Source organism: Lynx canadensis, chromosome B1 (assembly GCF_007474595.2).
Source record: "Lynx canadensis isolate LIC74 chromosome B1, mLynCan4.pri.v2, whole genome shotgun sequence".
NCBI classification, from domain to species: domain Eukaryota; kingdom Metazoa; phylum Chordata; class Mammalia; order Carnivora; family Felidae; genus Lynx; species Lynx canadensis.
In genome coordinates this window covers 106,857,898-106,884,256 of record NC_044306.2, presented here as the reverse complement: position 1 = coordinate 106,884,256, position 26,359 = coordinate 106,857,898, and positions in this window count along the sequence as shown.

Here is a 26,359-nt window from a genome sequence, read left to right as displayed (position 1 = left end):
AGCAGTTATTTAAAATATTACATCAGTGAATATGAAAAAAAAAATTATATGGTTACTTTATGCTTAGTGAGCCTTACTTAACATTTAATATCCATTTTAGTTTTTTGAACATTATGAAATAACTTGTTATTCTATTATTACTCATCTATGAAACTAGAGGCTTTCTCATTGTTATAGGAGAAATTTCAGCTACCAAAAATGTAAATTCAAACAATAATTACACACATTTTATAGATGTGAAATTAGTAGTATTAGTGAGGCTGCTGGAACCAGCCATTTTGCTTGGCTTACAAGAGATAAATTGGTGCAAAGTTCCTCAATGTCTATTGATGATGTATAACAAAAGTGATGATTACTTTAAAACTTTCTTTCTATGTTGGCTTCTCCTTCTTGGTCTCATTTGATGTTTTGACTCTATGAGTAGGACTTCCTTTTGCTGCTTGCATTGACCCCTTAGTGATCACGACTACCACATTGTCCTCCATTTGTGTTATTCATTTTAAATTTCTGTCAATAATATTACATACGATTCTACAAAGAAGTCCCACATAACTTTTCTTAGACCGATTGTCAGGTAATTTATAATTCTCATGCTATTATATCTTTTATTTTGTGTTTACTGCTGGTATATGAAGGAAAATTGTGAGGTTGATTACAAAAAAATACTTATTCTATGTAAATATTATCTCACTGGATTGGGTATTGTTCTTTAAACTAGATCAATTCTATAAGATCACTCAATAAGCTTGATGTCATTACTACTTTTTTCCTGTGGCATTTTCACCAAGGACAGTCTCTAAATCTTTTATTTAAGTTCTTGAGGTGTGCACTTTAGTTATACCTATAAGCTCCTTTTTACAATATTAAACACAGCAGACATTCAAATTCAATTTAAAATATGAGTAAATATTCAAATTCAATTTGAAGTATGAGTAAATGAGTAAAGGCTTCTCTAGAAGGGAAGCATTTATGCAGGTCTCCATTGCTAAATAAATGCATCTCTTAACTATTATTTGGATCTGTGTTTGCCAACGGACTGACAACAAAGCTATGTAATAGCCATCTTGGTTATCCCAGTGCCTGGTGTTACGTGTACATAGTAGGAATTCACTTAAATACTTATTCAATTAATAAGTTCAGAGAGAAATGATGTATATCTTGAGAGGAAGAATAATTGTGATGATTCTAATCTAACACAGGCATAGTGAGAAATAAAAATAAAATAGGTGAACTCTCTTGAGTGAAAAAAAAATACTATAAAATAGTTGTCCTGGAAGACAATAAGTAATCATTTAAAAAAGTATTACCATTAAAAGCAATATGCTTCATTATATACAGACAATATGCTAAGTCATTTATATGGGTGACTTTAATCTTCTAAACTCTATTTTGTTAATGAGAGAGAGCTTCAAGATGTTAACATGTCTGCAGTGAACAATCGCTAAGAGGTTGCACAGAACATCTATCTCTGGAGAAAATCACTTATTGTTCCTTGAGGCTTTGGACTGATTTATTTAAAACCAATTTATTTTTCTAATTCATGCAATGGTCAAACTATAAGCTGGGATCAATTGATTAATGAACGATGACTCTAACCTGATTAACATGTGAATCGCTGGCTTCAGAGTTTGAATCGTGAATGACACTACTTATTGTGTGTACAGGTATGCCTGTGGGGCATTCCCCATTTCAGTTGCACTAAATTTTGATTTTGTTTTAGAAATAAATTCAGTCTAAAAACAGAAACTTATAAACACATCAGGAAACATCTAAGTTAGGCCACAGTTATAAATACCTAGAAAAGTAGTATCTATGTAATAGTATCTACACAATCATAGTTTTTCATGTGTTTTTATGTTTGTTTTTATGTGTTTGTTTTCATACTCATATATTTTGGCTTGTCCTACAGATTGACACTCAAAATTCTTCTAGAGTTCTTTTCCCTTTTTTCATTCCTGGAATATTACTTAAATGCTACTTTTAGGAATTCCACTAGTAGTTACTCTTGCTGCATTTGGATCTCTAGATTATTAAGCTCTCTGGCTCTTTGAATTGAATTAACTCTGTTCCCAAACTAAATATGTTAGTAATTGTTTTCTCTAATTTGTGAACATCTACGTGATGGTTTTCCTATTGTTATTTTACAGTAAAAAGTATATTGTGGTTAACAAATTAAAATTAAAAAAGTTTTAAAAAGCTAACCAAATTGCTGCTAAAAAGGAGTGGAGACAGAATGAAGAATTAAGAGTAACGAAGTAACAGATGGAGCAACATCTGTGTGGAACAAGAGGGCATGTGGTCTTGACAAGGTACAGAGACTAATTTCAAGAGTAGACAAAGCCTTTTCCTTTGTTACAAAAAATGAGAGGGGTCATAACTGTGGCGGATATAGATTTTTATATATATGGAATTAGAAGGTCCTGTATAATGGCCTGAGATGTAGAAGTTGAGCTTGTCTATTGAGAACCTGTGTAGTTTGATAAAAATGGAAAATAATTGGAACAATTGATAAGGAAATGAGAGTGGTGACCAGGAACATTGCAAGATGAGTTCAGATTCCAGTTGAGATTGAAATCCTAGAATGTTCAAGAAACATTTAGAAAGAGTAGTGAAATGTCTACATGTAACTTGTCAGATGTTTCCTACTCAAATTGAGAATATTTAACTTTCCTTCCCAGAAAACAAAGCAGAAATTTAAGCTCATCTGTAATACAAAATCAATGTTTTCATAAGCATCAGTATACAGGGCCCATGGGGATATAAACTTTCCCATGAGAAAAACTCATGAGTAATTTTGATTATGGTTTATCAGACTCTCACACATAGCACACAACAAAATATTAACTAAATAGTGGTGTCTTTATTGATATCTATCAAGAAATGTTCTTCAATTGGTTATTTCTTTCAATAGTAATGTATAGCTTTTAAGAATGTTTCAAGTTAGAGCGGTCGAGTTTTAAGTCCCAAATTCTACATTTCATTTCCGCTGCAGTCTTGGAAAGGAATGCACACAGGAAAATAAATCTCCAATATAGGCAAATCATGGATGAGACAAGCCACTCACATATACTACCTTACTCATCCCCACCTCCCGCATAGCTCAATCCACTACATAAACCTAACACATGTGCTTGGGTTTACCTCTGTCAGATGGTATCCAGAGTGATATTACAATATGGAGAGAAAAAGAAATGAAAGAAGATCCTGTGAAACATGATCCCAACAGGTAAAAAAGGAAGGGTAGAACTATAACAGCACTCTAACTGTCTTAAGGGTTAACTTGATTCAAACTCCTTGACTGCTGACCTAAACCCTTTGCTCTGTGGCAGAACTAACCTACTTTCCTTGAGATTACAGACCACTGGCCTTGAGGAGAAGGGCCAGACTTCCCATAAGAATAAGGCTTGACTATATTCAAAAACAGCTGCAACAGATAACAGCAAGTTTGTTTACAGTCATGCTCCTAATCTTCTTCTAAACGTAGGCCCCAACCTTTCCCTACCCACTGTTCCTTCTTCCCTTTAAAATGCTCTGGCAATAGCACTGCTAGGAATTTACCCAAGGGATACAGGAGTGCTGATGCATAGGGGCACTTGTACCCCAATGTTTATAGCAGCCACTTTCAACAATAACCAAATTATGGAAAAAGCCTAAACGTCCATCAACTGACGAATGGATAAAGAAATTGTGGTTTATATACACAATGGAATACTACGTGGCAATGAGGAAGAATGAAATAAGCCTTTTGTAGCAACGTGGATGGAATTGGAGAGTGTTATGCTAAGTGAAATAAGTCATGGAGAGAAAGACAGATACCATATGTTTTCCTCTTATGTGGATCCTGAGAAAGTTAGCAGAAGTCCATGGGGAAGGGGAAGAAAAAAAAAGTGGTTAGAGACGGAGAGAGCCAAAACATAAGAGGCTCTTAAAAACTGAGGACAAACTGAGGGTTGATGGGGGGTGGGAGGGAGGGGATGGTGGGTGATGGGTATTGAGGAAGGCACCTTTTGGGATGAGCACTAGGTGTTGTATGGAAACCAATTTGACAATAAATTTCATATATAAAAAGAGAAAAATAAATAAATAAAATGCTCTGGCTTCACCAGGACTGGGAAGATGGTCTTTGGAACACTAGTCCATCATCTTCCCAGGTTTCCTGCTTCCTGAATGAAGCAAACTTTTCTTTCCTACCATCACTTTTCTCTTGAGTATTGATTTTCAAGCTGGTAGCAGCAGAATGTGAGATCAGAACCGGTTCTCTGTCAGGTAACAGAAACTTGTTCTTAACTATGAGGCAGTGTTGCCACCCATTAATAAATAAAACCTTGTACAATGAGTGTCTTAGGTACATTTCAGTTAGAGAACTAGAGCAGCTGGTAGTGGATGGCTGCCCACAGAGGAAGACAGAAGCAAGAGCATGAGGGCAAACATGAGAGAGGGAACAAATTTCCCCCACTGTGGGCAAGGTGGAAATTAAAAAATGAGAGAGATCATCAATGTTATCCTCTTCCTCAACATTTATTAAAGCAGAGAACAAAGGTTTTGAATACTAATAAGTCCAGCTGATGATTTTTAAACACAGTAACACTTGACAACTAGAGATCTGAAGGAATAGATAATTAGCAATCCATCCAGACTGTTTCAAATAATAATGATCTCAGTTACAATTTTGCCATGTACTGAAAATCAATTAATTTATTGTCACATCACATGAATGCCTTATATCCTGATAGATATTTTGTGTTACTGACTGAAGATAAGTTCTTATTTTTTAGTGTACAGATGCTAACATTAACATTCTATTGTGAAAATTTGAGAGCCTGAAAACAAAAATAAAACTTATTCTGACAGAAAAGCATCCTATTCTTATCTTAAATGGAACTCAGTGGGAATTTTAAAAATATATTAGTTGTAAAAATATGAATGGCATAAAGTAAATAGGTATTTAACAAGTCTGTTGTAATAGGACTAATTTAATACTGCACAAAGCAAATACAATACCAAATAATTTGTTGCAAGTTTGCGATGACATAGACTAAATCCCCTTTGCAGGAGCTATATTCTAAGTCAGAGTAAGCCTAAAATATGGACAAAAGATAAAAATATCCACTAACTGATACTTAGGAATTAATATACTCTGCACTTAAGGTTCTCGGGAAACTGATTTGATTTCCATAACAAATTACCACAACAGCAGAAATTTATTTTCTCACAATCTAGAGCCCAGAAATGTGAAATCAAGATGTCAGCTGGGCTGTGCACCCTCCTGTGACTCTGGGGAATTGATTTGGGCCATACATAGATGTAGGGTCCTTCCCGCCTTGGTCTCATCTACACTGTGATACAAGTAACCTGTAATATAGGTTGCACATAGTAAAATATTGGTTTGATGATTTTCTTTCTTAATCTAATAAATCTATATTTTTCAAATCACCTTGAGACCTATGTTTAAAATTTCTAGTTCTGTTGTTGAAGATCTTTCTGTTTTGTACCTAATGCCCTAATTTGCTTATATGGTTGATTCTGAAAAGTATTTTATATGTTTGTGTAGTATTAGCAATGAATTTTATGGCATTTTTAAAATCATAAATCTATGATATAAAAGTAACACCTATAAGAGTCAGTGTTTGTTGAGCATGCACTGTGTGACACTTTCCAAATGCTTTAAGTTCATTCTAGTATTTAATTAAAAAAAAAAACTAAAAATAAATAAAATTTTTTAGAGCAATTCTATGTGGTAGGCATGAATTTTATGTCCATTTACAAATGCAAGTGAGGCAGAGGAAGGTAAAGTAATTACTAAAGATCAAATATCTTTCAACAGGTAGGCAAGAACACACATAGGCTATTTGACCTAAGTGAAGGCAAGGCTGTAGAGCCTCTGCAATTATACAACACACATGTGTGACGTACGGTCCTGTGGCTTTACAGAAAAGAATCCTTAGTTCACACCAGATTCATCTGGTAGATCAAGGACTGGCAAGTTGTGGCCTGCAGACCAAATTCTACTTACCACTGCTTTTGTAGATAACAACTGCATCCATTTGTTTTGGTATCATCTAGAGTTGCTTTTTCACTATAATGGCAGTCATGTAGTTGCAACTGAGACAACATGGTCAGCAAACCCCAATATATCTTTTTTCTTTTAAAAAAATGTTTATGTATTTATTTTGAGAGGAGAGAGTGTGCTCACAGGCACACGTGAGCAGGGGAGGGGCAGAGAGAGAGAGGCAGAGAGATACAACCAAGCAGGCTCCGTGCTGTCAATGCAGAGCCCAACATGGGCTTGATCTCACCTTTTGTGAGATCATGACCTGAGCCGAAATCAACAGTCGGAAACTCAACTGACTAAGCCACCCACGTGCCCCCAAACCCAATATATTTCTTAATAGCCTTTTGCAGTAAAAATTTGCTGATCTCCGGTCTAGGTTATGATTATTTGATATAGTACAATTGGCCATTGGATTATGATAGCTTTCCTTTTTCAAATCAGTCAGAAAAAGTGAATATTTACATGTGATCATTGACTCTTTCGTTATTATTCCAGATGCTTTAAATTCATGCTGTTCTAAATACCTCTTAACTCAAGATTGGTAGAATAGGGTAGACATTTTTTTAAATATTCTAGGGCAAAGATCATATAAAAGCATAGTCCCCTCATTTCATTGTTTTGGGGTAATTTATACATTGCATTTTAAGTTGCACGTGTTAAACTAATAATATGGAAAACAATTCCCTTAATTAAAGTAACTTCTAATTCTTTCAGAATAAATTCACCTAAGTCCCTTTTAAAGAGATTTATTTTATCTTTCATGTTCCTGGGGTCTAGTTTCAGAACTGCAGCCAGATCAGAGTCACTGCTGTCTCAAATCTTTCAGTGATTTTCCATCTCACTCAGACTTTCCAACATCCAAACCCTTATCATGACTCAGAGCCTTAAATGAATCCACTCGTCTATGTCTCTGATCTTGGTCAGCACTATTCTCCCCTTTCCCACTGTGCCTCCGCTACTCTGGTCAGCAGGCTTCAATCTCACACAACAAAAGTGCTCTCAGGGATTTGGCTCTGTGTTTCTCCACCTGGAGTTCTTCTCCTACCCCGCCCCATATCTACATGTGCTCACCCTCAACTTTTCTCCAGAAGCGCCAATAGGCTTTTTCTATTTCTCTTTATAAAATAGAAATCTTCCGGTACCTGTGTTCATTTTTCTGTTTTGCTCACTGCCATAGTCCCAGCAACTATGAGTAGAAACACACTGATGAAAAAGATATTTTTAATAAATAAATGAATACGAAAAAGAATGAGAAATACCTATATGTATTGATATGAGAAGTTATCCTTACCATGCTGTTGAATAAAAAAAAATCCTGTAGAAAAAGAAGTACAATATGACACAGTTTGGGTAAAATGATATAGAAATATGTCAGTATATAAATATATACTGTTATTTTTATATTATGTCTATATTACATAAGTGCACATATACCTAAAGACAAAGATATGCCCTTATATAAGTTAATTTGAAAAGAAATAAAGAATGAATTAAAGAAAAAAAAAGGAAAGAAAGAAGGAAGGAAGGTCAGGAAGGAATGTCTAAAGAGATATAATCCAATCCATACTGTAAATAGTAGTGATGCCTGGTGGATAGGATGCAATGTGTATTTGTATGTGTGGGCATATGTGGATTATGGTGGTAGGAAACTATAGAGTTACTTTTTAATTTATATCATACTCTATTGCCTTTTAATTAAAAATATTTTATTTTTATTATTTTATTATAGTTAAGACATAACCTACAAGGTTAAAAGCCACTGTTTCAAGTTAAATTTAATATTTGGTATATTTTTCATTCTTAGCTTAAAATAGGCAATCTGTATTAAAATAACAAATTTATTTTAAACATACATTTTAAAATAAAAAATTGTTGAGTTTTACCAAATATTGTCTGGATTTCACGATCATGCCAAGTGTTTTTCAAAATATGCTATCTTCTTAGGACAGAGACTTACTAATAATGTTAGATGAACTAATATTGACCACTATTTCTAATAAATGATCTAGTAGATGTAAACCTTTATCTTTGTCATTCACTAGAAACATTTCTGATAGTTCAAGCTTTCAAGAATGAGATTGTTTCCTAGACAATATGGTGCTTATGAATTTACTCTCATTTTTATAGATCTAATCATTGTAAAGACAAGTTAAGGGTGCCTGGGTGGCTCAGTTGTTTCAGTGTCTGATTCTTGATTTTACCTCAGGTCATAATCTTAGGGTTGTGAGATCAGCCTGGGGCTCCACACTGAGGGCTGAGTGTGGAGCCTGCTTTTAACATTCTCTCCCTCCCCTCCCCTGTTTTTCCCCCTCCCCTGCTTTTTCCCCCTTCCCTGTTTGTTCTTTTTCCCTCTCCCCTGCTTGTTGATTTGCGTGCCTCCCCCAAAATAAAAATAAAAAATAAAAATAAATAAATACACGTTAGCCGCAGATTGTGTACTGTGGAATGCAGATTGTAACTGAAATAAAATTTTCCCTAGAAAAAGTTATAGTTTCTTGAATACAAATTCAGTTTGCATTTGTTTGCATTCATTTGTTAAAATCAGCAACTTGAGCTAAGAAAACTTTTTTATTTTGCAATTTTAATAAGTAGAGAAAGAAAAAATGATAATGCAAAATGAAAAGTTCAATATGAGATTATATTCTGTTATCATTCCTGTGTGTAAAATATGTATTCCTATATATTCTGACCAATAGCTAGATAATGGTCCAAAATACATACTTCAGTAGTTAGTCAGTGTCACTCCAGTAAAAAATTTTATGATATAAACAAATAATTTTCAAAATTCATACACTCAACAAACATTTATCAAACATCACTATCACGTCAGAAACTACACGTTGCTGTGAGAACATATTCAACAATGCCCTGCTTGCCTTGCTTTCAAATAGCTGATGCTAGAGAAACTTGTCTCATAAAAGTAGCTATGCTAATCCAGTAAATATAATGGGTATGGTAAATGAAATTCAAATAAAATATTATGAGAATGGAGTGTGGGAGGGGAGGGAGAGACACAGAAACAAGAAACAAGAGACAGAGAATGACGATTATAGGTTAGGCAAACTCTTCCTCATGCTAACATTAAGGCCATCTATTTTAAAAAATTTTTAAATTGTGGCAAGAACACTTAACATGAGATGAACCCTCTTAATTTTTAAATGTAAAATATAGTGTGGGTTACTACAGAGGCATTGTACAGAAAATAGTTTGATAGAGCTCATTGATCTTGTATAACTGAGACTTTATTCCCCCTGATTAACAATTCCCCATTTCCCCCTCCTTCCAGGTTCTGCTAACCACCACTATACTCCTCCACTCTATAAGTTTCACTATTTTAAATATCTCACACAAGTGGAAACATGTAATATTTGTCCTTCTGTGTCTTATTGTACTTAGCATAGTGTCCTCAAGTGTCATCTATGTTGAGCAGTGTTGCAATGAATATATGAGTGCTAGTATCTCTCCAAAATCCTGATTTCAACCCAGAAGTGTTATGATCATTTGGTGATTTTATTCTCAATGTTTTTGAGGAACTGTCATCGTGTTTTACATAGCAGCTACACCATTTTGCATTGCCACCAACAATGTTCAAGAGTTCCAATTTCTTTGGGCACCGGGGTGGCTCAGTTGGTTAAGTGTCCAACTCTTGATTTCAACTCAGGTCATGATCTCATTATTAGTGAGATGGAGCCCACGTCTGGATCTGTACTGATGTCGTGGAGCCTGCTTGGGATTTTCTCTCTCCTCTCTGCCTCTCCCCACTCAAGCATGCTCTCTCTCTCTCTCTCTCACAAAATAAATAAACTTAAAAAAAAGTTCCACTTTGTCACATCATTTTCTTTTTTTTCCCTTTTTTAATTTTTTAATTTTTTTATTATTTTTTCAATATATGAAATTTATTGTCAAATTGGTTTCCATACAACACCCAGTGCTCATCCCAACAGGTGCCTTCCTCAATACCCGTCACCCACCCTCCCCTCCCTCCCACCCCCCATCAACCCTCAGTTTGTTCTCAGTTTTTAAGTGTCACATCATTTTCAACACTTGTTTTTATGATAATAATCAACTTGACTGTTGCAAGTTTATCTATCATTTTGTTTTTTATTTGCATTTCCCTGATGATTAGTGATGTTGAGAATCTTTTCATATACCTATTGGCCATTTGTATGTCTCTTTTGGAGAAATGTCTATTCAAGTCTTTTGCTCATTTTTATTTTGGTCATTAGTCTTTTTATTCATTTTGTTTTGTTTTGTTTGTTTTGGTTTGATTGCTATAGAGTTGTAAGGGTTAAAATCACGAATAGCCAAAACAATCTTGGGAAAGAAGAACAAAGCTGGAGACATTTTACTTCCTGCTTTTAAAATGTATTACCAAGCTACAGAAACTATAACAGTATGGTACTGGCATAAAGACTGACATATACACCATATGAACAGAAGAGAGAGTCCAGAAATAAATCCACACATTTAAGTCAACTTTAGCACAAGGGTTCTAAGAATACACAATGGAGAAAGAATAGTCTCTTCAACAAATTTTGTTGGAAAAATTGAATATCCATATACAAATGAATGAATCTGGACACTTAAGCCATACACAAACATCAAATCAAAATGTATTAAAGACTTAAACATAAGGCCAAAAGAGGATGTCTTTTGCATTGTTGGTGGCAATGCAAGCTGGTGCAGCCACTCTGGAAAACAGTATGGAGGTTCCTCAAAAAAACTAAAAATAGAACTACCCTATGACATAGAAATTGCACTACTAGGTATTTATTCAAGGGATACAGGTGTGTTCTTTTGAAGGGACACATGCACCCCAATGTTTATAGCAGCAGTATCAACAATAGCCAAAGTATGGAGAGAGCCCAAATGTCCATTGATGGATGAGAGGATAAAGAAGATATGCAATGGAGTATTACTCAGCAATCAAAAAGAATGAAATCTTGCCATTTGCAACTATGTGGATGAATTGGAGGGTATTATACTAAGTGAAATTAGTCAGTCAGAGAAAGACAAATATCATATGACTTCACTCATATGAGGACAAAACAGATGAACATAAGGGAAATAAACAAAAGTAATACAAAAACAAGGAGGGGGACAAAACGTAAGAGACTAATAAATTTGGAGAACAAACGGAGGGTTACTGGAGAGGTTGTGGGAGGGGGGATGGGCTAAATGGGTAAGGTCCATTAAGGAATCTACTTCTGAAATCATTGTTGCACTATATGCTAACTAAATTGGATGTAAATTAAAAAATAAAATTAAATTAAACAAAAGACAGTAACATGTTAAAAAAAAGACTTAAACATAAGGCTGAAAACTGTAAAAATCCTAGAAGAAAACATAGGGGAAAAGTTTCATGACAGTGGTTTTGGTAATACATTTTCTGATATGACAGCAAAAGTACCAGCAACAAAAGCAAAAATAGACAAGTGGGACTACATCAAACTAAAAAGCATTTGTATAGCATGAAAGCAATCAACAGAGTGAAAGGCAACCAAAGGAATGGAAGAAAGTATTTGCAACCATGTATCTGATAAGAGGTTCATTGTGTGTGTGTGTGTTGTGTGTGTGTGTGTGTGTGTGTTTTCTTTAGAATAAAATTACCAATAGTTTAGTAAAAGAAGGAATTAACAAATGTTTTTAACTCTTTTTGAAGTGTATTAGCATAATACCTCACACATATGCTGTTCACCATAGAAAATAAACAAATGAATCCAAGTGTAAAGGGTCTTTTCCATAACTATAAATGAGTACTTGAAGGAGGGCAACCAGATAAAAGGAGCCAATATAATGTAAAGATAAATGAAAAAAGTACAACATGAGAGATGTAGAAGGGAAAAATGACTGATGTAGAAACTTAAAGCAATAACACTAATATAAATGGCGAATTGGGAATGGGATGTAGTGGCTAGAGGTGAGATTTGTTTTTTAGGGACAAAAATTATTGATGTTAAATTTTTATTCACAAGAACCCCTAAAATTTACTAAAATATTGTCTTGAAAGCCTTTGGGAAGAATTCCCTGAATGTGGAGTTTTGCCACGGCTCTGAATCAAACTACTCTTGATGGGATCTTATCTCTACTTCTTGTTACTCTATGACTTTATGTTATTTGATCTCTTTCTGCCTCAAATATATTATTTGCAAAATGGAGCTTATAATATATGTATATAAATATTAGTATAAAATGGGTATATTACATGTAATATATAGACATGAAATGAGTATTATAACAGTACTTGTATGTAGGGTAACCTCTATAGGGTTTTTCTGAGGGCTAAATGAATCACCCTATTTGCTGCAGATATTGCCAAAGGACTGCTATATGTCAAAACCCATTTTTCTATTCTTCCTTCTTAGAAAGAAGAACTGCAATTTGAATGGAAGTAGTGATGTACTCGTCTCAGAAAACATTTCCAGGTTCTTTTAAGAATGGTGACCAAGTGACACAGATCTGACTAATGATATAAGCAGAAATGATTGGATGCTGGCTCATTCCCAAAAGCCCACAGAAGTGGTTGGGGGGAAGATGGTAGTCTCATCTGGCAGGCACTATCTTCCTCATTCTTCCCACTTGGAATACTACTATCAAACCAGGAGAACAGAACGTTTCTTAGGGCCATAAGAACAATCGTCAAGCCTTAGGAACCATAGAGAAAACATAGAAAGAATCTGAACCTGGTGCTCTTGTGGAGTTCACTTGAACAAAGCCTGGGATGTCTACCTGCATGGTGGCTTGTTTTTGTGTTCTATAGGGAGCTCAAGCCCTTCCAGATTTGATTCTCTAATGTGCAAATGAACCAATGGTAACCAATATGATATATAAGGAATTTAGAAAAATCACTACACTCTAAATTTCTTCCCTAAATATGTTTTGAAAGTATCCACATACAGGTGATCCAAGAGCTCTCCTTCCTTAGTCAACTGGCTAGACAAAATGATGGGAGTGATTTGTATGAAACTGTATGATGCTACGTTTTCCAAACAGTAAAGATGGTAAAACAAGTTAATAAAGAAATAAATAATTGCAAATAATATTTATTTGTAATTGTTACATAGATAAATAATGGCAACACAATTAAAACCCAAACAGCATTAATATAAAGAATTTTAATGATGTATATTAGGATTTTCTTTTTATTTTCAGACATACAGGCTGTAACTTGTTTTTTGTTTTGCCTTGTTTTGCTTCATGTAATGTTTAGTTTATGTGATTTTTAATCCACCAGTTCTTAAATGTGTATTGTCTTTTCTGCATACACAGTCATGTGGATAGTGGGTTAATGTCAAGGATGTTAACTGATAGTGTTTTTGATAAATTCCTTGGTACAACTTCCTTAGTGGGCCTATTTTACCAATGAGTGGTCAATTTGCCTTTGGCACAACTGATTCTTACATTTCAAGTATCTTCATGATAGGTACCAATTACCACAGTAAAGAAAGTCTGTGTTGATCTCAATCATTGTGAGAGTAAGACCTTTGCACTGTATTTATTTTGTCATTATATTAACCCAAATTTTTCTTTTCTAACCAGTTCAGGATTGTATTACTATCCCATAGAACAAGAGACACCCTTTTACAGACTCCTATGACTCCTATCAAGGACCAAAGTAGAATATTAGAAAGTATTTCCAGATATTGGAATTAAGGGAAACCCCATAAGATGTCATTGATACTTATTTGATTTTGGAAATGAGTGTATCACATTTATAACTGCATATGTACTAAGTGCTGACAATGTTATAGCACTGTTATATGTAATGGTATATATTGATAATGATTCTTCTTGGGTGACGACACTCCATATAGACATCATATTCTTTTTTTTTTTTTTTACTTTACTAATCTTTTAGAAAAACAGAACTCTGATTTATTCAATGACTTCAAAAAGCACAGTACAGAAACGGTGTTATCTTTGTCATTCAGGCATTTGAGAGTGTAGAGCAATCAAGTAGGTATAGAGGCGCACAGTTCTGCCTAATTTTACCACTAATCTTCTTTTTCAGTAATCTCCTGAATAATTCCCTTAATTTACATTGCGTTGAGTACTTGAAGACACCCTTCTCAGCCTGCAGACACATCCTGACACTTTAGAAACAATGTAACTGTGGTCTCAGATGCTTTATGTCCCTTAAACCTCATTTTCTCTACAGTGTTTACAATAGGCAATGTAGGTGATAAAGTGACAAAGGATTAGATTACATAATAACAAAATCTGAGGAAATTAAATATTATTTAAAAATAAACTTTATAAGGAAGAATAAAAACATGCATTATTTTTTATTCCGGAAGTAGATGTGACCCTGAATATAGATGGATACAGCATAGATCAAGAGTTTGGATTTTAAATTTTTTTTTTCAACGTTTATTTATTTTTGGGACAGAGAGAGACAGAGCATGAACGGGAGAGGGGCAGAGAGAGAGGGAGACACAGAATCGGAAACAGGCTCCAGGCTCTGAGCCATCAGCCCAGAGCCTGACGCGGGGCTCGAACTCACGGACCGCGAGATCATGACCTGGCTGAAGTCGGACGCTTAACCGACTGCGCCACCCAGGCGCCCCAAGAGTTTGGATTTTAAAAGGGGGTTTATGCAGACTATTTTTTATCATAATACACATTTTTAAATGTTATAATCTCATTACAAAAATTAAGTGTTTTGTAATTTTGTAATGCAATTTAAAAAATAAACTGAAATAGCAAAATTCAAACACTCTGAAGACAGAGGTTTTCCTTTTGCATAAATTTATAAAATAGCTACAGAATGATTTTTTTCTTTTATAGTAAGGAGATCTAAAATACAAAATGAAGAAGCTAAAGTGAACAACAAAGCAGATGTTAAGTTGCTATTTATATTAAAATGAATATGTCCATTTAATTTTAAATTTCTATAATCATTTATTTTTTATTAAAACTGGCATTGTCAATTGCCACTTGGCATTATATCATTTATCCAGAAAACAATAATTAGATCATGACAATGGACCCTGTGTATATTGGTTTTTGAAAGGCTTTACGGAACCCAATAGCTCCCATTTCAACATTTTCATGTGGGTGAGTTTTAATCATTCTTGTTTTCCATTTACACATAAGATTTTGTTTCTATTGGGAAAAAAAAGTCAAATGGCTTGGTATCATCTCTTTAATTCTTTCTGCTCACGCCCATGTCCACCCCTACCCACCAGTCTTCATCTTTTCTCACTGGTGCTTTTCTTGCCATCACCTTTCCTAGTCAGGAATAGTTTGTCATCACATAGGCTTTAAGGATTCACATGCATGAATTTGACTGCTTCCCATAGAATGGAAATTTTATTTTTCTGATACTCTTTCATCAATTTGAAGGACACATTATCCTCAAAGGGGCAGAAGGGTAAGCAATATCTCAGGAGAAACAGTTCTCCCTGAAATGTACAATACATTCTTTAAAATGGGAATGGTATTTCCTGATCATCTTTTCTGAATAATTATTGTTATTTTGTAGAGCATGTTAAAATAAAAGTTTTCACTTTATTGTCATAGCAGTACTGTAGATAATGATGATATATGTGAGCCATAATGTCTTTCAGGAGAATAATTTCGATGTAATTCTGCACGGCACTGTAGAGACATATGATAGCTCTCGTTCTGTTTACAAAGAATTATAAAGAAGAGTTTAGAATGTATGTGGAAACGAATTTCTAAAATCACATTATAAATGTTCCTCTATCAATAGCACCACTCATGAAATTGAATGTCATCTATTGGCATGTGTTCAGAAGATATTTGGATTTACTAAAGGTATGATTGAAAACATTCACTTCATAGACACCTAGAAGCAATGAAAAATGCATAACATTATATAAGCTAAACTACTTAGATCAATTTATTCTTTCTGGATTATGATTCTTTCCTTTAACAAATTATATATAAGTTTATCTTTTAACATTTTGATAAATACTCAGTCTTCAAATCGATTCATCCATAATCATATAGACTTTAAAAAATAGAGTAGAAGAGGTTAGAGTGGGAGAGAGCCAAAGCATAAGAGACTCTTAAAAACTGAGAACAAACTGAGGGTTGATGGGGGGTGGGAGGGAGGGAAGGGTGGGTGATGGGTATTGAGGAGGGCACCTGTTGGGATGAGCACTGGGTGTTGTATGGAAACGAATTTGACAATAAATTTCATATATTGAAAAAAAATTTAAAAAATAAAAAAATAATAAAAAATAGAGTAGAAAAACAAAATAATGCAAGAATACAGCTAGAGTGATCTTATATACATATTATTTAGAAAAAGAATATCAATACAGTGAGAATGGATTATTTTATACTAGCAATACTAGCATGCCAGGAATAATATTGGTAATAATTAATAAACAATTATAATTATAATAATAATTTAATAATAATAATAATAATTTGGTCATAATATTCTCTGAAGATCTTCTTTGGTTTTATTTTCTTTTTTAAAAACACACAGAGGGGCGCCTGGGTGGCGCAGTCGGTTAAGCGTCCGACTTCAGCCAGGTCACGATCTCACGGTCCGTGAGTTTGAGCCCCGCGTCGGGCTCTGGGCTGATGGCTCAGAGCCTGGAGCCTGTTTCCGATTCTGTGTCTCCCTCTCTCTCTGCCCCTCCCCCGTTCATGCTCTGTCTCTCTCTGTCCCAAAAATAAATAAACGTGGAAAAAAAAATTTAAAAACACACAGATTCTACAAAAATTGTTTATCAATTTTAAGTGTAATTTAAAAGATAATAGATATTATCCTTCATTGCAAACATATCTACTATATATTTGTATACATACACATACACACAGATATATACATGTAGATAGATAGATAATTTTTTATCTTTCCCTACTAAGGAAGTAGCGTACTTATCATATTCTCATGTTCTGTTTTTTTTTCTTGTAAATTTGCTTTTTTATTTTTTAGCACTCTGCAAAAATGTGAATATAGCTCATTTTCTCCATTTTAACGATAACAAAAATTAAAATAATGGAACATATGGAGGACATAAGTTTTACCTGTAGAATTATATTTACCTATGTTACATTAGCACAATTCCATATTCTACAAAAGGGTCTCATGTTCTGCATTAGGCAATGTAGGAGAGCCATATGGTTTCAGTAAATTAATATTTTTCCATTTAAATAGTATTTTCTTTCATCAGTCTGAATGAAAGTATGCATTTCCACAGAGTTATTTCAATGGAATATACCTACAGCTGAAAGAATCTGCTCTCTGTTAAAGAATGAAAATAAAAATCAGTTATTCTGATTGTTCCCATTATGGTAAAATGGTAGACTGTTTTGTCTAAAGGTGTGGCTATTCCTAATCAAATGATTCTGAGTTACTTAGAGATGACTCTCTTTGTCTTTGGGTCCTAGTTGGTTGATTGATTAAATTGCATTGAATTTCTACTGTAAATATAATGTATTAACTTAAACTGAATTTGCTCATAAAAATATCTTACTGAACTACCATCCCTGTGTGTTTATTTTGTGTCTGTGTGAGAGAAGAGCTCTTTGTCACCTCAGAGGAAAGTTTTAGCACTTCTTTTCAAAATTATTAACATCTTGGGTATAGCAGTGTTCTTATATATATAGTCTTATTTATTTCCAAAAGATTGTACTGATACCACTACCCTACTCATCTTAGTCAAACTGAGGCAAAAACCAAAGTCAATGGCTTTCACATCTTTTCCTCCAGGGGATAATGTAATACATAATCAATGCTACTTTTGTAAAATCCCAGGGATTTTGTCCCTGAATAGATAATTAGGAAACATGCAAAGAATGGGGTTTCAAAAATTGATGTTAGACTAAAAACATGTTAGACTAAACATGTTAGACTAAAAACAAAGTAAATGGCTTGCAATTACAAATTAATCAAAGAGAATGAAGATTAAAAGATGAAAAAAAAATGTCAAGGGAAATTTCTAAAGGTTATACTTACAGTTGCAATTATTATCAACTGTGTTGTCAAATATATTGAAGTATACTTCACAAATTAAGGTTAATTCTATTTGTTAAACTTCATATTATCTAGCACATAATGCTTTGCTCCATTTTACTGAGAAATTTCAATTAAAAAATAATACTACAAATGTATTTTCAACTCTCTGTTTTACTAAGCCTTTCAGGTGTCTAATAGAGCCTGATCAAGAGAATTGTACCTTCATGTTTTAGCAATGTAAATTCAGCTTCAAAAACATCTAACTGATTCTGACTCTACTATTTGAATAGACTAGAGCGTGTTTAGTAACTGCAAAATATCGGGCAGTTTACTAAACTGGAAAAGACAAGAGTACTTAATGCTGTGTAAAAATGAAACTTGCCTTGACTGATTCTGTTAACTGTTATGGATAGTTATCCAAACTAGCATCTAAAGTAATCAAATACAAGGTTATACACTATCGAACTAAATGTCTCTGATTTGACAATGGGAATAATAAGGGATATGACCCAAATTGTTGTTGACCACAGATTTACAGTGTATAAGGTGGGGAATAGAAAACCTCCTGGTAGCTACAATGACTTCCAATACTGACCAGCAGGACTTAGTACAGACTCCACAGATTAAAGATGTAACCAAATTAATGTGAGTTTGCTTCCTGATGCGTTACTGATAGAGACTATATCAGCTAGAGTTGTCACACAAAGGAAACTTCATTGGGATCAAGTAAGGAGATCACAGGAAATAACTCCCAAAGCAGTGACTCTCTGAGTGGGGGTGAGTAGGTTTCTTTAATTTAGGATTAGGATAGATATTCAGTAAAGGAGTTTTATTATCATATGTAAAGTTGGGTGTAAGGTTGCACAGGGTTACTTAGAAAGCATGCCTACATGCTTGAGCTATGTTATGTTAATGAAACTTGTTCTTCTGCTGGGTGGTGATTTTAACATTGTATTGAAGGAGAGGTAATTGTAGGACAAGAGCAAGGGACTATGGGCATGCTCTGACAGCTGGTATGAATTGGATGGGGTTTGGGGCTCCTTATCTCAAGTAAGGAATGAAGAGTCTTGATTACTTCTGAAACAGCACTGGGAGTTTTAGCACTGATTTATTGTCTCTGATATGGTTAGGCTACTTCCTGGCCTGGAAGAGACTGTTAGTTTTTGCATTCCCTTTATTCCCTTAAAATCTTTAATTATTAAGGTTTTGTATTTCTTTGTAATTCTAATACCTTCTTGAAAGTTCTGCAATAATTGTGCTAGAGAAAATAGACACAGTAAGGCGTAGATTATAGAAAATAGCTTGAGGTCTAGAATGACTTGTCTTGTATGTGTCATAAAGGCTACGTCTTTCTTTCTTTTGGAGGACCCCTAACTTTGCTTACAATGGCACAATCTCCAACAAGACTGCCCTTACTTCAGAGACCAGGTGCTGACTCCAGGGCCCCTAGGTCAACTTCAGAAACCAGGGGCTAACTCAAGTATTCATAGAATGTTTCTGACCAATTGGCTACAAATTTGGGGCTTCCTACTGATCACTCAGGTATGACAATTCACTAGAAAGACTCATTGAACTCAGAGACATCCTTGACTTACAATTGCAATTTTATTAAAACAAAAAGGATACAGGTCAGGGTCATGCACATAGTGAGGTCTAGGAGAGCTCAAACTTGAAGCTTCCATGTTTTCTCTTTGGTGTCAAGACATGTCACCCTCCCCTCCCCCACCAGCAGTTTGATGCATAACAGTATGCACAGAATATTGTTAACTAGGGAAGCTGACTTTTGTTCATTACAAAAACAGGCTAGATGGCATCATTGGTCACATAATTTGAACTTAATCTCCAGCCCTTATCTTCTCCAAGGAGGTCAGGTTTATATCACCTGGATCAGGGCTCCAAACTTCTAATCACTTGGTTGATCTTTCTGGCAGGCCAACCCCTACCCTCAACCATCTTATTTACATAAAGTATCTAGGTACCCACCAAGAGTCACCTTATGAGCACAGACTAATGTGTGATCTTGGGTATCTCACTGTGAACAACAGAGATGATCTATCACTCAGGAAATAACAAGGGTTTACAGTTTCCCTTCCAGGAATCATGATAAAAGCCAGCAAAATTTTTTTTTATTATAAAATAGTTATGGAGCAGATACAGGCCTGTTCTCAGTATGGCAATGAAGGAGTCTAGCTTTTGGGGCATCTAATTTAAAAAAATGATACAGAAATGTACTTTGTATCTACCATCATATCAAATTATTATATCATTGTTACTTTTATAATAATAGTTATATTACATTGGATAGAAACATAAGCTGGGTTATATTAAAATTGGTTTTGCAATATATATCAGTTTTCAAAAAATCCAGCTCCAACAATGTGATTACAGTCAAGAAAAAAAAAAACTTGAATAGTTTAAAAACTATTCTTAAGGTCATTAGCTCTCCAAAGCTTCCTGGTTTTTTGTTTTCCTTTCAATTATGCCTATCTCCAAAAGATTAAAAATTTCTCATAGGCTTGGAAGACTAGGTGACATTCATGCTTGTGTCCATTTTTGTTTGTTTGTTTTTTAATTTATACGTGGTGATCCAATGACATTCTTTACTAAACCACTAAAGGGTAAAAAAGATAAATATACAAAAATAGAAAAAAAAGTAGAAACCTTAACTTGCAGTAAAAGAGGTGTACCTTTTTGAGGGAATGTAAGAAAAATGCTTTCATAAAAAAGCAATCTTAAGAAAACAGCAATCTCTAAAATTCATGTGACATGCTCCATAAATCATTCTAGTTCATTTTTATATCTACTTTTAAAAAAGAAAACATCTCTAAAAATGAAATGCCTTTGTGATGTGGTAAATATTCAATTAAGACTTGGGCTTTAAAGCAGCATAAACGCATATAAGTAATTTTCAGAATTTTTAACTAAAATTATAATTCAAATTGTACAAGTAAAAGCCGTAGAAAATTATTTCAGAAATAAATGCTTACTGCCTGTGAAGTATTGGATGCTATTACAAAATATGATCATCTATATTAGCCAACGTTCTCCAGAGAAACAGAACTAATGGGATAGATAGATAGATGATAGATAGATATATATAGGTATAGGTATAGATTAGATATAGATATAGATAGATATATAAATAGATATAAACAGATTTATCTATATTTATATAAAAGGTGATTTATTATAATTAATTGACTCATGATTATGGGGGTTGGTAAGTCCAAAATTTGTAGTGTAGCCCAGCTGGCCAGAGATCCAAGAAAGCCAATGCTGCAGTTCTAGTCCAAAGGCTTATAGGCAGAGATCCCAGAGAGCTGATTGTGCAGCTCAAGTCCAAAAGTAATCTATTCGAGAATACTTTCTTTCTCCAGGAGGTCATTTTCTGTTCTATTCAGGGCTTCAGCTGATTTGGGAAGGTCCACCCACATTGTAGATCTCAATCTACTTACTGAATTTCACCAATTTAAAAATTAATCACAGCAAAAAACACACTCCAACTTGATCCATAAAATTAACTATCACATTCTCAGACTACTGGGCAATATTCAGTTATCAGGATAGCTATCTTAACACAAATTATTGACATGCAGTTCCTAAATTGTTTTCAGATATTAATATTTCAGTAACTAAGCACTGACATGCCTGTGTGTATGTGTATATGTGTGTGTGTGTGTGTGTGTGTGTGTGTGTGTGTGAGATTGTAGACTAACCATAAATTCTCTATGGAGTAAACAATGAGAAGTGATAGACAACTTTATTTTTTAGCCCTTCTGTACTGGGTTTGATTTTATAAGAAATAAATATTAATTTTATTTTTTAATTAGTGCACATATAATATAAAAATTAAATGCATTTTTTTTTACAAATTGACAGAAAAATACTGTATTCTGTATATTTCAGAGTTCACCTACTCCTTCTAGATATAGTATTTCATTTGATTATCAACTCCAACCCCATATAATCAAGAAAAGTGTGGTATGGCCAAGGAAGCACTCCACACACCCAGCAGTTTGCCTGGGCTCACTTCTTACTCTGGGTAAAATTTTCGATGAAATCATATAAACTCTCTAACCTTCAGGTTTCAAATATGTAGGCGTGCAAATAATTTGGTTGAAAATCAAATAAATTCAAGTGTGTTAAATCATTTTGTAAACTGTGAACACACATTAACCAATGTGGGCCAAATTTATGCCGAAGTTCACATAACTAATAAGTAGTGTAAGTAGGGAAAAAAATCTTGTTGGCCTGGTTTTTTTACCTAGTGCCCTTTCTCATATAATAAACACAATTCCTGCAGATCAAATGCACCATCTTTCAAATGCAGTACCAGATAGATTAATCTATTCTTAAGAATTACTAAAATATCACCAGCATTAGTAGTGTTGTCGTTGTCGTGGTGGTATTGGCAAACACCAGTTTACACAGTGAAACATGCTACTTTTAGTTCTCACACTTGATAACTACTCTCAGCCAACATCCATTTAAAACACACATAATGAATGCATCCTATTTGGAAGTCATACCCAGGACTTTACTTCTTATATGCGTTGGGGCCTGGGAGATGGGGCAGATTTATCATGTGTTTAAAAAGTTGAGGAACGCTGAGCTAGAGATAAGGGTCAAATATTGAACTCTCTATAGACCAGAAATCTCTCATATAAGCTAATCTGGGAATCTGTTTATGAAGAGAATAAAACACACTATATTAAGAGTGACTAGAATATGAATACATAAATGAAAATTATTTTGTGAAGGGTGAAATGTGGTACTCCATCAATAAAATCATGATTCCAGAAACTCTAGACTATGGATCATTTCTTTATGAAAATCAAATGTTGGGGCCACCTGGGTGGCTGTCAGTTAAGCGTCCCATTTGAGCTCAGGTCATGATTTCTCGTGGTTCTTGAGTTTGAGCCTCACATGGGGCTCTGTGCTGACACCTTGGAGCCTGGAGCTTGCTTTGGATTCTGTGTCTCCCTCTCTCTCTGCCCTCCCCCACTCACGCTCTGTTCCTCTCCTTCAAAAATGAATAAATATTTTAAAAAATTTAATAAAACTAAATATGGAAGGAAAAATATTCTTTTAGTTTTAAAAAGTTTGCCTTAAAAAAGTTTGTCATACCTTACATATTTAAAACCCAAATCATTTAAAACCAGATCAATACACAGTGGTAAAATTGAAGGTGTAAGACCCAGATAAATAGATAAAAAGATAATCTACTCAGTAACAAGGTACTTTATGCTTTGTCTCTAAAATTAAGACAGTAATTGTATTTTCCTTAAAACAGTATTTCAAGCATTAAGGCAGGTGATATATTAAAAATGCTTAAAGCGGCAAATGATATACTCAATACATGTTGCCTATTACTATCACTATGATATTTAAACTTGTAAAGGGAATGTCGTGGTAGTCATTCAACTTTCATTTATGCCTCACAGTCATCATTTGATAATGAGTTAAGTTAATTAACTAACTTGAATCTCCTCTAACTCTTGAAGTTAATGGTCTTCCACCCTTTCTGAAACTATCGTGCTTGGGAAATGTTAATAAAAAGAATCGCTTTTCGATAAGAACCAATTAGAAACAAGTAATTAATCTGTGCTAGAAAGAATAGATATAAAATGTTCCAGGGTCTTTATGCTTGGGTCTAATCACAGTTTTTAAAAACTACACATGAATTGAGTCAATTTAAGATACTATTAAGCAGAATTTCCATTCTGTTGGGAGGCTTGAAAATGGACAATATAAAAAGAGCGTTTATAGTTTTCATGGCATGTTGTCTTCTCAACCAAACACTTTGTATAGGGAAAGCTGCAACATAACTATTTTTGTTAAATGTGTGCTAAAGCTGGCAAATATATTTTTGTCTGGTAAATGCTATAGTGTAGACAGTAAAAACCTGGAGAGGAAAATTTCAAAACAGAACAAATGAATGTAGGTAGAGGAAGAATTGCTTGCTATTCTTTATTTTCCTCCTTTTTTGATACCATGTTATCTTGCTTGGCCGTGATGTTATTTTGGTTTATATATGTATAAATAAATATTAACTAAAATAGATTTTTGTTTATACATGTATATATACATATTTACTTATTGTGGATAGTTTAGCTAAACTACTCCATGGTAATGCACCCTTGGAATCATTTGTTTGGACAAGTGGCCAGCAGGGATCCTAAACTAACACTAGCCCATCATACATATCCACCATGCTCTAAATAACAGCTTGCAGAGTCATAAACAATGCAAGTTCCTGATATGACTTCCCCCAAAGCCCTTGTGATCAAAATCTCCTTTGCTTCCTAGGGCTTTCCGCCATGTGAACCCCTTAGATAGGATCCTATAAAGCTTACAAAATGGATGAAATACCTAAATGTGAAATAGGAAACCATCAAAATCCAACAGAAGAAAACAGGCAGCAACCTCTTTGACCTCGGCCACAGCAATCTCTTACTTGACATGTCTCCAGAGGCAAAGGAAACAGAAGCAAAAATGAACTATTAGGACCTCATCAATATAAAAAAAAAAAAAAAAACAACTTCTGCACAGTGAAGGAAACAATCAACTGAACTAAAAGGCAGCCAACAGAAGGGGAAAAGATATTTGCAATTGACATAAGGGTTAGTATCCAAAATTTATAAAGAACTTATTAAACTTAATACTCCCAAAACAAATAATCCAGTGAAGAAATGATCAAAAGGTGTGAACACTTTTCCACAGAAAATATCCAGATGGCTAAGAGACACATGGAAAGATGTTCAACATCACTCATCATCAGAGAAATGCAAATCAAAAACACAATGAGATATCACCTCACACCTGTCAGAATGGCTAAAATTAACAACTCAGGAACCAAAAGATGTTGGCCATGATGCTAAGAAAGGGGAACCTTTTGTACTGTTTTCGGGAATGCAAACTGGTGCAGCCACTCTGGAAAACATTGTGGAGGTTCCTCAAAAAATTAAAAATAGAACTACTCTATGACCCAGCAATTGCACGATTAGGTATTTAACCAAAGGATACAAAAATGCTGATTTCAAAGGGCACGTGCACTCCAATGTTTATAGCAGCACTATCAACAATAGCCAAATTATAGAAGGAGCCCAAATGTCCATCTATTGATGAATGGATAAAGAATATGTGGTGTATATGTACAATGGAATATTACTTGGCAATCAAAAAGAATGAAATCTTGCTATTTGCAACAACATGGATGGAACTAGAGTGTATTATGCTAAGCAAAATAAGACCATCAACAAAAGACAAATATGTAATTTCACTCATGTGAAATTTAAGAAACAAAACAGTTGAACATAGGGGAAGGGAAGGAAAAATAAGACAAAACCAGAGAGGGAGGCAAACCATAAGAGACTCTTAAATAGAACAAACTGAGGGTTGTTGGAGGGCCGGTGGGTGGAAGGATGGACTGACTGGGTGAAGGGCATTAACAAGGGCACTTGTTGGGATGAGCACTGGGTGTTCTATGTTAAGTGAAGAATCGCTGAGTTCTACTATGAAACCAATATTACACTGTATATTAATTAACTTGAATTTAACTAAATAAATTTTTAAAAGTTAAGAAATAAAAAAATAAATTGACCAATCTGGATTTAGCCTGGGAACCCCAAAGCACTCCACCTATAGACCCTAATAAAAGCATGTATCCCAGGTCCTATTCCGCTCTGCCTGTTTTGTTCTGTGTACTTTTGCCAGGGCCTGTAATATTTTTCTATTTCTATTTCTCTTGTGGTCTTTTGTTGAATTTTGACTCACTGTCAGGCTCCCTGTGATTCACTTAACAAATATTAATTTAATAAAATCATAATGTATCCAAATAAATGTAACATGTGAAAAGCATAAATGTAAAAATGTCCTTCAACATTTTTGTAACTCATTCTTCCTACACATACAATATCACTATCCTCTTCAAAACCATAGTTAACAGCTTTCTCTGTACTTTTTCTGAACAATTTTATATTTGCATCTAAGGAAAATATTTATGTATAGACATCATTTTCACTCGGTTCCTTTTTTTTTTAAACACGTTTCTTTTGTTTTGCAACTTACTTGTTATGGTAACTGATTTGTCTTGCTGATCTTTTCAACATTTATCTAATGGAAGAGCACACAGAATTTCCTTATGTAGTTATGTAAAACTGAATATGTTTCCTTTGAAGGAGAGGAATACTCAATAGTGGGCTTATCAACAAAAAGCATCTATGAAAATTAGAAGGATAAAAAGAGTGGGTAGCACAGGTGACCTTCTGACACTGGTTTTCAGAATGTGTATGGCATTCTGAGCAACAGGAAATGTGAACTTAGAGCAGCTCCATATGAAATAAATCATTTGAGATTGTTAAGAG